Raw genomic sequence first — 14,474 nt, forward strand, 5'->3', positions numbered from 1 at the left:
AAGCTAGAATACAGCTTTTCCTTTCTCCATCAAAATCCTACTAATAATTTAGGTTTAGCTCAAATGTTACCACTTTTATACAACTTTGCTTTATTTTTAGGCAGAATTAATCAAAATAATCACCCACCATAGGGGAAGGGACATATCTTTTTTTTTTTTTTTTTTTTTTTGAGATGGAGTCTTGCTCTTGTTGCCTGGGCTGGAGTGCAATGTCACGAACTTGGCTCACTTGCAACTTCTGCCTCTCTGGTTTAAGCGATTCTCCTGCCTCAGCCTCCGGAGTAGCTGGGATTACAGGCGCCCGCCACCACACCCGGCTAATTTTTGTATTTTTAGTAGAGACAGGGTTTCACCATGTTGGCCAGGCTGGTCTCGAACTCCTGACCTCGTGATCCACCTGCCTTGTCCTCCCAAAGTGCTGGGATTACAGGCATGAGCCACCATGCTCAGCCTGGAGATATCATTTTTTTTTTTTTTTTTTTTTTTGAGGCGGAGTCTTCACTCTGTCCCCCAGGCTGGAGTGCAGTGGCACCATCTCGGCTCACTGCAAGCTCCGCCTCCCGGGTTCGCGCCATTCTCCTGCCTCAGCCTCCCGAGTAGCTGGGACTACAGGCGCCGCCACCACGCCCGGCTAATTTTTTGTATTTTAGTAGAGACGGGGTTTCACCTTGTTAGCCAGGATGGTCTCGATCTCCTGACCTCGTGATCCGCCCGCCTCGGCCTCCCAAAGTGCAGGGATTACAGGCGTGAGCCACCGCGCCCGGCCGAGATATCATTTTTAATGTTTATTTGTTTACCAAGTTCCATAGTTGATGTGTATATTTTGGTTACACCCCAAAGTTTGGGTTATAAGCTCCTCATCTTATTTTATTTTTTCTAATTTTTACTTTGGTTTCTTTATTTATTTTTGAGACAGGTTCTCATTTGGTTTCCCAGGCTGGAGTGCAATGGTGTGATCTTGGCTCACTGCAGCCTTGACCTCCTGGGCACAAGTGATCCTCCTGCCTCAACCTCCCTTGTCTATCTATGGTGGCATGTGCCACCACACTTGGCTAATTTTTTGATATTTTTGTAGAGACAGAGGGTCTCACCTTGTTGCCCAGTGTGGTCTCAAACTCCTGAGCCCAAGTGATCCTCTGCATCTGCTACCCAAAGTGCTGGGATTGTAGGTGTGAGTCACCACACCTGGCCTGACTTCCTATTACTGGAAATGCCTGTTATGAGACATGAGGATTTAAAAAACTTATATCTTTATCTACCTTTATCCCATATGTAATTTGCTTTTATTTCTGAAAGATTGCAGCCAGTTCATGGAATAAAGGGAATGTTCTTGGGAACTTTCTAGGAGCCATTTGTCCTTTGGCTGCAATCTGGTTGGTCCTCCCCACCCCACTCCAAGGTAGTTCCCCAGCTGGCATTTGGGACTTCTCTCTTTTGTTCTGCTAGGTTGAATTGACTGTTTTCTAAATCTTGTATCTTTTTCTTTTCTTGCTTTTTTTTTTTTCATCCACATTTTGTGTAGTAAATCCTTCAAAACCTTCTAACAAACATTGCCTTAGAGGAAAATGTTTTTAGTCCTCCTTGATTTATATTTGGTTTATAGTTCTGTTGGATAAAGAATTTTATGTCAAAAATCATTTTCCCTCAAAGTAATGAGAACTATGTCCCAGTGTCTTCAGGTGTCCAGTGCCAATGAGCACGATTCTCATTCTTTTGTAGATGAGAATCTCTGTAAGATTTTCTTTTTTTTTTTTTTTTTTTTGAGACAGAGTCTTGCTCTGTTGCCCAGGCTGGAGTGCAGTGGCATGATCTTGGCTCAGTACAACCTCTGTCTCCGAGGTTCAAGCGATTCTCCCGTCTCAGCCTCCTGAGTAGCTGAGATTACAGGTGCCTACCAACATGCCCGGCTAATTTTTGTATTTTTAGTAGAGACGGGGTTTCACCATGTTGGCCAGGCTGGTCTCCAACTCCTGACATCAGGTGATCTGCCCACCTCAGCCTCCCAAAATTCTGGGATTACAGACATGAGCCCCTGTACCCAGCCTTTGTAAGATTTTCAAATCTTCCTTTTTATCCTTAGGGTTTGGAAATTTTCCAATGAGATGGTTTAGGGGAGGGCATTTTAAATGTATTTACTGGGTACTTGGTGGGCCCTTTTAATCTGGAAGTATTGGTTCTTCAGCTTTGGTTCTCAGTCTTCAGTGAGATATAATTCACACATCATACAATCTACCCATTTAAAGTTTATTGATCTCATATAGAAACTACTATTACAGCCATATGCATAGCCTTAATATCTACAAGCTTACAACTATGATTTAGACTTTTCCTTTGCATCTAAAAGAGTGGAATGAAAATCTTATGGGTATTTTTTATTTGCATGGAGTTTTCTGTTAATTCATACTATGACCAAAGACAAGTCACTTCTCTCTCTTCATCTGCCAAGTAGAATTTACAGTCTCTCAGAGTGTGATACTGTGAACTCATTGGCTACTCAGGATTAAAGAAAATAAGTTTCTGATGTTCAAACAAGTCATATGAAATAACATAAGGCTGGGTCCAGGCCAGGCACAGTGGCTCACGCCTGTAATCAAAGCACTTTGGGAGGCCGAGGCAGGTGGATCGAGGTCAGGAGTTCGAGATCAGCCTGGCCAGCATGGTAAAACCCCGTCTCTACTAAAAATACAAAAATTAGCTGGGTGTGGTAGTACACGCCTGTAGTCCCAGCTACTCAGGAGGCTGAGGCAGGAGAATCGCTTGAACCCAGGAGGTGGAGGTTGCAGTGAGCCGAGATCGTGCCACTGCATTCCAGCCTGTTAACAGAGCAAGACTCTGTCTAAAAAAAAAAAAAATGGCTGGATGGCTGGATGCTGTGGTTCATGCCTATAATCCCAACACTTTGGGAGGCTGAGTTGAGAGGATCACTTGAGCCCAGGAATTCAAGACTAGCCTGGGCAAGACAGAAAGATCCCATCTCTACAAAAAAATTAAAAAAAAAAAAAATAGGTATGGTGGTGCATGCCTATAGTCCCAGCTACTTGGGAAGCTGAGGCTGGAGGATCACTTGAGCTCAGGAGTTTGAGGTTATGGTGAGCTGTGATGATACCACTGTATTCCAGCCTGGGCAGAAGAGCAAGACCCTGTCTGAAAAGAGAAAAAAAAAATAACATCTGGTTGGACTCCATTTTCATATGGAGAAGGATGCCAGTCTGTCCCCTGTTCATTATCACTACCTTGTCTTCTCCTGGGAGACTGTGTAAGTCTAAGGAAATGATTGACTATCAAGTGGTAATTCATACTATTTGCTGTGAAAGGATGAAATTGCATTGCTCTCAGGTTTGCCCACTGTTTCTTTTACAAGGTATTTCACAGCTGGAGCTACCAATCAGAAGCATTGATGCTCTGCCTCTTAGCCCCCAGGATGGTTTTCTTCTGAGTAGGTTGAGCCAGGTTACATAGTGACTGGTTGCACAACGCTTGCTGAATACACAACTTGTTGGGGTGTGCTTAATAGGCATTTTGCAGTGAATGGATAAATGGGTCTGACAAATGCTGGATGATTTCTTTTTTCCAAGGTTGAGCTCAGTTTCTGAGGGATGTTACATGTTTCTATGTGTGGTCTTGAAAGAGCCTTCATTATTCGTCATGATTTCCTCATTGGCAAATAGGGAGGCCTATAATGGCTTAATCAAATAGCCACTGTGGCCTGATCAAACAAGGAACTTCAGAAAACGAATGCTCCAAATGGCTTCATTTGTCAACACTACTATATTCATGGGTGGGACAAACACACACACACATATGCACACATTCACATGCACACACACAGTTGCTAGTGTGAGGCCTCATTCCTTTGCCAGCCTTAACATCTATCATTGCATTCCAGACCCTATGTTATTTAATTGATAATGAGTTACAGGCTTAAAATGATATGCCGTAGGATGAGTCATTATATGCATAGGCATATTTCTATCATCCAAGAGGGCTTCTTTTAATTAGACGTCTGAGAAACTTTAAGAATGTGGATTTGTTAGTCTAAACTGTGGGAGAATAATTCTTCCCTCAGTGAGTTCTAAGTTGAGTTGCACATGGTGTTGGTTGTGGTTGTCTCCAATGAATTGCATGTTCACTTATTTAGTTTTTAGTTGGTGTTGGTTTGATGTTGATGGTGTTTAAAACTGAAATAATTCTGGATTTTATGATACATTGATTTTCCAAGAGGACTCCTCTGAGCCAGGATTCCTACAGATGCAATTCCATCCAGAAATTTTGGAGAGAAATAAAACTTAATCTCAAGCCTGCAGTGTGTTCTAGAGACTAAATTTCTTGGCAATCCTTCTTTTCTGACTTTTTTCTTATTTCACCCAACGTCCTTTTAATAATCTCCTTCTCTTTCTTCTTCTTTGAACCAACACTATGGTGCCTTTAAAATGTATTTAAACCTCAAAAAATAAAGGCACTTTGTAGTTCTTAGAGGTAATGTCCTGTCTGTGAATTGAGACCAGGTCATTTCTGCTTTCAAACCTGTATTTTTTTCTTTTAATGGTATAGATAGTCTGTGTTGAAAAAATGATTCCACTGCAGGATGGGTTCTTAGCCCACTGCAGGATGTCTAATAACTACTGCATTTGAGAAATCTGGGGGTTGTGAAAAAATGAAATTATTGACTCTATGAATGGTTAGGAAAAAAGATACCAAGAGCCTTAAACTATATATTTATTTGTTCATGAAAAGATTTAAGGGTTGCCAGGTGTGTTGGCTCACGCCCATCATCCCAGCACTTTGGGTGGCTGAGGCAGGTGGATCACCTGAGGTTGGGAGTTTGAGACCAGCCTGACCAACATGGAGAAACCCCGTCTCTACTAAAAGTATAAAACTAGGCGGACGTGGTGGTACGTGCCTGTAATCCTAGCTTCTCGGGAGGCTGAGGCAGGAGAATTGCTTGAGCCTGGGAGGTGGAGATTGCGGTGAGCCAACATTGTGCCATTGCACTCCAGCCTGGGCAATGAGCGAAACTCCATCCCCCAGTCCCCCCCAAAAAAAGGTTTAAGGGGTTCTGGAACAAATTGAGCCCTTAATTCAGCATGTGAGCCTTCACTGAAGCTAACAACTCCCGTGGTGTCTCGACTGAAGTCTTTGGAAAACATACAGAATGTGTTGAGAGCTCATATTATATCACACTGTAACCTGGCTGTTTGGCGGGGAAGCAGACTTCTCCCTTTTGAAAAAAATTAATATTTGCTTGATTTCCTGATAAAAGGAATACTACAAAAGAGTATTGCAAAACCTTGAAGGTTTGGCACACTTTCCCACGTGGGTGGAAAAATGTTGCTCTGAAGCCAGACTGGAATTGCTCATGAAATATAACATTAAAAATACGTTTTTAAAAGAAGCAGCTTGATCCTGGAAAAAATACATGTATAATGTATGAAACAACAAAGCTATGGACTTTACCAGCGTGTATTATAGAAACACAATGACACAATCATGATGCCATGAAAATGGCAAATCTCTGATGTTAGAGATAATTAGGATTTCTTTATTATGCTGGTTTTAATCGTTATCAGAGTCCCACTGTGTTTGGATCTATGTCTATTTCATGTGATTGTCTATATCTTGTTCCTACCCACGTTCTCAACCTTTGCTATAGAACCCAGCACAAACAGCCATGATCACTTCTTGCTTCTCAAAAAAGAAAGCTACTTAAAACTGAAAGATGTATTAGGGTTGTCTTTATTCTTATCAGACTTATAAACATTTACACATCGGGATGTCCCAAATCCCGAGTCAACATGTCTCCTCTTCCGCCAGCTTCTCTCTTTGAACTCTTGCTGTTAGCTGGTTTCCATATGTCCCCCTTTTACTCAAGCAGAACCACTTATATATAAGCTTCAGCATAGTAATGTTTTCCCCTTATGCCACGCAATAAATATATGGGACAAGGGAGGGTGAAGAAGGTTGTGAAAGGGAGTTGGTCGGACAAATGATTGTTTTTAATTAATGATTTATTTTTGGTTTTGTTTGTTTTTTAATTGAGGGACATATATTAACGTGTTATTTCCTAAGCTTAGTTTCATAGATCTGTTTTAGTCTTTCCATTTGTAACTATCTGTTCTTTCTATAGAACACAACAAATACAAGGGATGCAGTTTGAGAAATTCCCTATGAAGGAAAGATGGCTACTGCAAATCACCATTCTTACCCCATCTCATAGATTCTGGGACTGGGTGTATTAGTGGTGTTTCTTTCTTAGTGGCATGTAGTTAGTCCATTTCTCGTAAACTAGAGAAATGATTTCTTACTAAATAAGGGAGTGAAAATAGCGAGTTGGAAATTGCACCAAACAAAGGGGAAACTGTAGCTTAGCAGGAGAAGTGGGTGAAATAGATGATTAACTTTCCTGAGTAGTAGTTAATGAGTAATCAATGAAGCATTTATTAAGCTCTTCCTGTATTCCCAAGAGTAAAATAGGCAGTGTGAGAATCAATGACATACCTGACATGGTATTTTGCCTCAAAAGAAATACAGATAATGTGTATTAAATTAAAACACTACATGCTTTTTTTTTTTCTTTAACTTTTATTTTAAGTTCGGGGTACATGTGTAAGTTTGTTATATAGGTAAACTTGTGTCATGGGGGTTTGCTGTACAGATTATTTTGTCATCCAAATATTAAGCCTAGTACCCATTAGTTACTTTTCCTGATCTGCTCCCTTCTCCCCCTCTCCACCCTCTGATGGTCCCCAGTGTGTGTTGTTCCACTCTATGTGTCCATGTGTCCTCATTATTTAGCTCTTACTTATACGTGAGAGCATGTTGTATTTGGTTTTCTGTTCCTATGTTAGCTCCATCCATGACCCTGCAAAGGACACCATCTTGTTCTTTCTAATGGCTGCATAGTATTCTATGGTATATCTGTGCCACATTTTCTTTATGCAGCCTGCCATTCATAGGCATTTAGGTTGGCTCCATGCTTTTGCTATTGTGAGTAGTGCTGCAATGACCAGACACATATCTTTATGATAGAAATATTTATATTCCTTTGGGTATATTCCCAGTAATGGGATTGTTGGGTCGAATGGTATTTCTGTTTTTAGTTCTTTGAGGAATCGCTGCACTGTCTTCCACAATGGCTGAACTGACTTACACTTCCACCAACAGTGTATAAGCATGGCCTTTTCTCTGCAACCTTGCCAGCATGTTTTTTTATGTTTTTATATATTTTTTGAGACAGGACCTTGCTCTGTCGCCCAGGCTGGAGTGCAGTGGCATGGTGTCGGCTTACTACAGCCTCTACCTCCTGGGTTCAAGTGATTCTCATGCCTCAGACTCCTGAGTAGCTGGGACTACAGGCATGTACCACCATGCCTGGCTAATTTTGGTATTTTTGGTAGAGAAGGGGTTTTGTCACATTGCCCAGGCTGGTCTTGAACTCCTGGCCACAAGTGATCTGCCTGCCTTGGCCTCCCAAAGTGCTGGGATTACAGGTGTGAACCATTGTGCCTGATCCTATTATGTTTTGACTTTTTAATAATTACCATTCTGACTCATGTGAGATGGTATCTCATTGAGGTTTTGATTTGCGTTTCTCTAATGAACAATGATGTCAAACTTTTTTTTCATATGGTGGCAGGCCGCATGTATGTCTTCTTTTGAATGCAGAAAGAGTTTAGAGAAGAGAGATGCCCAGAGAAGCAAGAACAAGCTGAAGGAGGCTTAGGATGGACATTGGAGAATTTTAGGTGGACATTGAGACTCCTGGCCAGAGAGATAAGGCCAGGTGGGCACTTGTGAAGTTTGTTGAGGAGGTAAGTGTTGACGTTTAGGGGTATTTATGACTTTCTCATCAGAGGATAGAATAAAATGAAATAGGAAGCTATTGGAGGTTGGTGGACTTGCTGGAAGTTTATTAAAAAAATAGTTTATTGAGATGAAATTTACACAACATAAAATGAACCATTTTATTTATTTATTAAATTTTTTTTTAATGAGATGAGGTTTCACTATGTTTCTCAGACTGGTCTCGAGCTCCTGAGTTCAAGCGATCTGCCTACCTCAGCTTCCCAAAGTGCTGGGATTACAGGCATGAGCCACCATGCCTGGCCAAAATGAACCATTTTGAAGTGAACAATTCAGTGGTATTTAGTACATTCACAAACTCCTTACATATTAAAAGCAGTTGCTCCCTGTTCTTCTCTCTCTCCAGCTCTGGAAACCACCAATCTGTGTTCTGTCTCTGTGGATTCATGGATTCTGGATGTTTCATACAAATAGAATCATACAGCTTGTGACCTTTTGTGTCTGATTTCTTTCATTTGGCATAATGTTCTCAAGATTCATTCACTGTGTAGCATGTATCAGTACTTAATTCTTTTTAATGGCTGAATATTATTCTGGAAGTCTGTTTTTGACTAATGTGGAGGCATGTGCTAAAGTGACTAATCTAAAATATGTTTTGATGCATTGAGTGACCATTAAACTCACCAGTTCCATTTTGTCTACATACACACACACACAAAATAATCTAAAATGTTTATTCTGGGAGAATGGAGATCTTATCTCACTGATAGAACAGATAAAGGGAGATTAATTATAGGGAATACAATCTGAAGTTTAGGGTAATAGTAAAAATAGCCAGTAGAGATATTCCACAGAGATCTGAAAATTCAAGGAAGAATTAAGAGTTGAGGTCTAGAGTAAAAAAAAAAAAAAATGAAGTCATCTCTTAAATTCAAACTGATATTGGTAGATTACAGAATAGCCTGGGCACAGGAATTGAATACTCCACAGAATGGCATGGATACATTTTTTTTTGGCAAACTGTTTTTCTCTGCCTGTAGTAAGACAAAGTTGAAAGCTGGAGACAGAGGATTTATGGAGACAAGGAGACAGGCTGCAGAAATGTCCCCCAGGTTGACTCCAGCAAGTGTGACACTGGAAATAAACAAGGATGAGAGGCTCGCAGTGTAGTGTTTCAATCCTGGTAGATGTCAGACCCTCTGAGATCAGAAAGTTGGGTGGAGTGGTGGAAAGACCATAAGATTTTGAGTCAGATAGACCAGGGTTCAAATTTGGGTTCTTCCACTTAATCTGAATATACTTAAATATGTTAACTTTTCTGAGCCTGGGGAGGATTAAATAAGATGACATTTGTGAAGATGAATGATACATAGTACTTAGGCACGAAGTTACATATATATTTTTCATGAGGTAGGTGAATACGTATTTTCGTGGGGAGGGTGGGGGCAGGCAGAGACGGATGCTGGAAACTCTGTGGAGCTCATGTCTTGGGAAAGGCAAATGACTGAAACTTAGGGGAAGAAAAGTGAACACAGTGTCAATTATTTATCTATTTATTTGTTCTTGTTCACTTATGCATTTTACTTTGTCTTGTTCCTAAAAGGATTTGTGAAGATAGTTCACAAAGATTGTTTTATGATAGTCTGCCTACCATAAAAAAGTGGTTTACAAGGATAGTTTATGAAGGTACATATATCATAAGATCAAAAATAAGTAAAAATTAGGGTTGAGAAAAATGAGAGCAAAGGGAAAATGAGAGTAAGAAGATAAGAAGCTTCAGAAAGAAGTGACATAAATTTTACACTCTTGTAGACACAGACTATAAATTCGGCTTGAAATTGAAGATATTGTTGTTTCATTTGATATAGTCATCTAAGAAGAGCTATCCAGCTGGTCAAAGGCTGAGGAAGGAAGCAGGTGAGGAGGCTGATGTGGCAGTTAGTTATAGATATGAAATGGTTTTCTTCTGATGGGCCTCTGCTTTATTGCTGCAAGCACATCTTGCTGTCACATCTGTTAATAGCTCATATAAGAGTTGGCTTAATTTGTTTTTCAGGGGCGTGCTCAAGTAGGTAAAGATTTTATGAACTTTCTATGCTGTTCTTCTCTTTGCATCTCATTAAGTGGTTTTCTGAAACTCACATGCTGAAGCCATCTGAAGGAGCCTTGGAGAAAGGACGGGTGTGCTTGGCTTGGGGAATGAAGGTGGGCATTGGCTTGTTCTTTCCCAGGATGAAATTGTTCATAGAAAGGAGCTGAGTGGGATCAGAAGGAAGAGAACGGGCCTCTTAGCACCTTCTGGGTGTGTCTTCAGTTTGACATTCATATTTTTTGAACTAAATTGCCAGAATTTCTAAATATCTTTGGGAGGCACAGGCAGGAGATTGTTTAAGGTCAGGAGTTTGAGACCAGCCTAGGAAACAGGGAGACCCTGCTTCTACAAAAAAATAAAAACATTAGTTGGGCATGGTGGTGTAGTCTTAGCTATTCTAAAGAAAGAATATATGAGGCTGGGCATGGTGACTCACGCCTGTAATCCCAGCACTTTGGGAAGCTGAAACCCCATCTCTATAAAAAATACCAAAATTAGCCAGATTTGGTGGTGTGTGCCTGTAGTACCAGCTACTTGGGAGGCTGAGGCAGGAGAATCATTTGAACCCGGGAGGCAGAGGTTGCAGTGAGTCGAGATTGGGTCGTTGCACTCGACTCCAGCCTGGGTGACAGAGCTAGACTCAGTCTTCAAAAAAAAAAAAAAAAAAAAAAAAAAAAAAGAAGAAGAAGAAGAAGAATATATGTATATAAATATTTTGTTTGAACTAAATTGCCAGGATTTGCATATAAATATGGATGTGTCTATATATAGATACTACATGCACTCCTATTTATTTTATTTATTTTCTTTCTTCCCTACTCCTGGCTTTATTGAGGTATACTTAACAAATAAAACTTGTATTTGTTTATTTATTTAGTGACAGGGTGTTACTGTCACCCAGGTTGGAGTGTAGTGGCATGATCATCGCTCACTGTTGCCTCGAACTCCTAGGCTCAAGAGATCCTCCTGTCTCAGCCTCCCGAGTAGCTGGGACGATAGGTGTGAGACACCACGTGCAACCAATTATATATATTTAAAGCAGTAAACATGATGTTTTGATAGATATATACATTGTTAAATAATTAGCACAATCAGGCTGATTAACTTGCCCGTCACCTCACATAGTTCATTTTACACTTAAGATCAATTCTCTTAGCAAATTTCAAGTACATGATACAGTATTATTGACTATAGTCACCAGGCTATACATTACATCTCCAGAACTTATTCATCCTGTATAATGGAACCTATATTTAAATATAAATGATTTTGAAAAGTACATTTCTAAGCCAAATGTAGATAATGTTTTGATTATCTAGTTGTGTTGTTCAACCACATCCTAGTTCTACTCCTATTAGCAGCAAATGATAAAGAGTCAGAATTAACTCACAAAAATTCAGCCCTATGTTTGTACAGCTTTAAATATTTCAAAGTGTTTCAGGGCACCCATATACTACATTTGTGATTCTTACAAAACGAGCTGAATAAAGTAGAAGTCGTATTAGTAGTATTTTCATTTTGTGAATGAAGATACATTTCAGAGCTTTTTATTTAATTTTAAATTTATATTTCTGGGAAGTGGCAAAGGTGGGATGAGAATTTTGCACTCTGCTTTTCCCATGAAAAGTAGAGAAACCTATCCTAGACTGGATCCTGGAACAGGAAAAACCCAACATTTGTGAAAAAAATTGGTTAAAACTGAGTTTAATTAATAGTAGTGTACCAATCTTGGTTTTGCGTTTTAACAAATGTGTCATGGTCATGAAGCTAGAAGCAAAGGTGGCACTCTGAATACTCACTATTTCATAGTAATACAGGATCTACAGGAGGCATAACTAAGAATTTTAGAAAAGAATGTTGAATAAGTGGTCAGAGAATTATGGGAAAATGAGGAAGATCACCTAAACTGTAAGGTTAGAAAGGACTGAAGAGAAGCAGCGCTATCAGAGGCAATATCCCATTGCCTGTGAGTCCACAGCTAAATTCATTCCTTTCTCCTCAAACCTGCTGTTCCTTTGGGGCTCCCTGGGTCTGTGAATGGCACCACCACCCACAAGCTGCTAAGACAGAAGCCAGAAACTCTTCTCTCCTCTTGAGCCCTCTATCTAGTCAGTTTCCATGGCCCGTAGATTCCATCTACAAGGATCTCTTCTTACATCTCCTATTACCAAATTCAGGCCACCGGCATCTTTCCCCTGAACTCTTTCCTGCAATAGTCCCCAGTCTGGTCTCTCTGCTGTGCATCTTGTCCTCTTCCTTCCTATTCTGGGAATATTTTTTTCCCCTCTCCCTTTTTATTTTTCTTTTGGATTTTTTTGTAATTGTAATAAGAGAATGTTTACTGGGAAGAGCGCTCTTTAGATCATTGCACTTTAACTAGATCAGGAAGCATACAATTGTCTATATGTTTATTCTGACATTTCTCCAAAAAATGTAATTACCAGTTGATATCACCAGATTGTACCAGTGAACCAAATTTTGACTTCGGTGCTTCAGTAGTTTCTAAGCCTCTGGCTCATTCTCTGTTCCTCCACCCTGCAAGAGTAAGACATCTTGGCAAAGGACCTCTACTCATGAAAATGTGCCATTTCACAGATGGTTTCTATAACTAATGATGAAAAAATTCTTTTGTCTTATTTTTAATACTCATAAAAAACCATGTCTAAAAAGAAGTACTTATCGTTCCTCTCCTAAGGAATAGATTTAAGTTATAAGATTGTCTACTAAAATTAATATTTAGATAGAATTGGGAAATTGTTATGGCCCAAACATTACCTTTGCTGAGTGAAAATAGAGGTTTTTCATTCACTGAGAATAATACTAAGAATGTAGAATTCAATAAATTGCTATGAGATCATGATTAATCTGACCATTATAATGATAATTATCAGATAAATCTGGCCACTGTAAAAAACTATTACAAATTCTCAATTAGACAGTAGGGTCGGAACAGATGTTGTTTCACCACCCTTTTAACACAGTGTGATATCCCATGACATCTGCTGGATAAAGACACTGGCGGGGCTTCAGGTCAGTCTTCCTTTTAAAACTTTATGTATTACTGGAGGTATGATGCCCCTTTAATGCTTAGGAAGGTTCCTTGCATAGAGTAGTAGCTGTTCACAAAGTGTTTATTGAAAGCATCAATTAATTAGTGAATTTATATTCATTTAGATGCATCCTGGGTGTCAAATGCTAAAACTGTGCATCTTAGGCACTTGGTAAATATTGCACATTAGATTAATGAATATATAGGCACTTATATCCTTAATTCATTTGTTCGTTCATTCATTCATTCATTCATTCATTCATTATTTTGAGATGGAGTCCTGCTCTGTAGCCCAGACTGGAGTGCAGTGGCAAGATCTCGGCTCACTGCAACCTCTGCCTCCAAGGTTCAAGCAATTCTGCCTCGGCCTCCCAAGTGCCTGGGATTACAGGCACCTGCCACCACTCCTGTTTACTTTTTGTATTTTTAGTAGAGATGGGATTCCACCATGTTGGCCAGGCTGATCTTGAACTCCTGACCTCAGGTGATCCACCCGTCTTGGCCTCCCGAAGTGCTGTGATTACAGGTGTGAGTCACTGCGCCTGGCCCCAGAGTGATCTTTTTTAATGAAAACTTTATTAGTGTCATTTCCATACTTGAAAGCCTTAAATACTCCAATCTAATCATGAGAGAAACATCAGGCAAACCCAAATCCAGAGACAGTCTGCAAAACATCTGATCAGTACTCCTCAACACTGTCAAGGCCATGGAAAAAGAAAGACTGAAAAATTGTTTTGGCCAAGAAGTACCTAAGGAGATATTCCGACTAAAACACAATGAACTATCCTGGTTGGGATCCTGGAACAGAAAAGAACATGGTTGAAAAACCTGTGAAACCTGGAACTTAGTGAGAAGGTATCAATGCTGGTTTCTTAGTTTTGACAAATGTCCCATGGTTGTGTAAGATCTTAACATAAGGGGCCAGGTGCAGTGGCTTGCACTTGTAATCCCAGAACTTTGGGAGGCGGAGGTATGATGATCACTTAAGCCCAGGAGTTTGGCACCAGCCTGGGCAACATAGTGAGATTCTGTCTCTACAAAAAGTAAGAAAATTAGCCAAGAGTGGTGACACCTGCCTATAGTCCCAGCTGCTCGGGAGGCTGAAATGGAAGGATCGCTTGAGCCTGGCAGGTCGAGGCTGCAGTAGCTGTGGTCATGCCATTGCACTTCAGCTTGGGTGATAGAGAGAGACCCTGTCTCAAAACAAAACAAAAAAAGATCTTAACACTAGGAAAAACTCAGTGAAAAGTATACAGGAACTCTCTGGACCAGACCATTTTTAGAGCTTGTCTGTAAATCTGAGATTATTCAGAAAAAAATATACATATATGCAATTTACACAGAAAAAGAAAACTTGTCATCACAGATCTTAGCTTTCAGGAGGAAATTTATTTTTTATTTTATTTTATTTTTTTATTTTTATTTATTTTTTTTTTTGAGACGGAGTCTCGCTCTGTCACCCAGGCTGGAGTGCAGTGGCCGGATCTCAGCTCACTGCAAGCTCCGCCTCCCGGGTTTACGCCATTCTCCTGC

This window comes from Theropithecus gelada, chromosome 17, assembly GCF_003255815.1.
Source record: "Theropithecus gelada isolate Dixy chromosome 17, Tgel_1.0, whole genome shotgun sequence".
In the NCBI taxonomy this organism is placed as follows: Eukaryota; Metazoa; Chordata; class Mammalia; order Primates; family Cercopithecidae; genus Theropithecus; species Theropithecus gelada.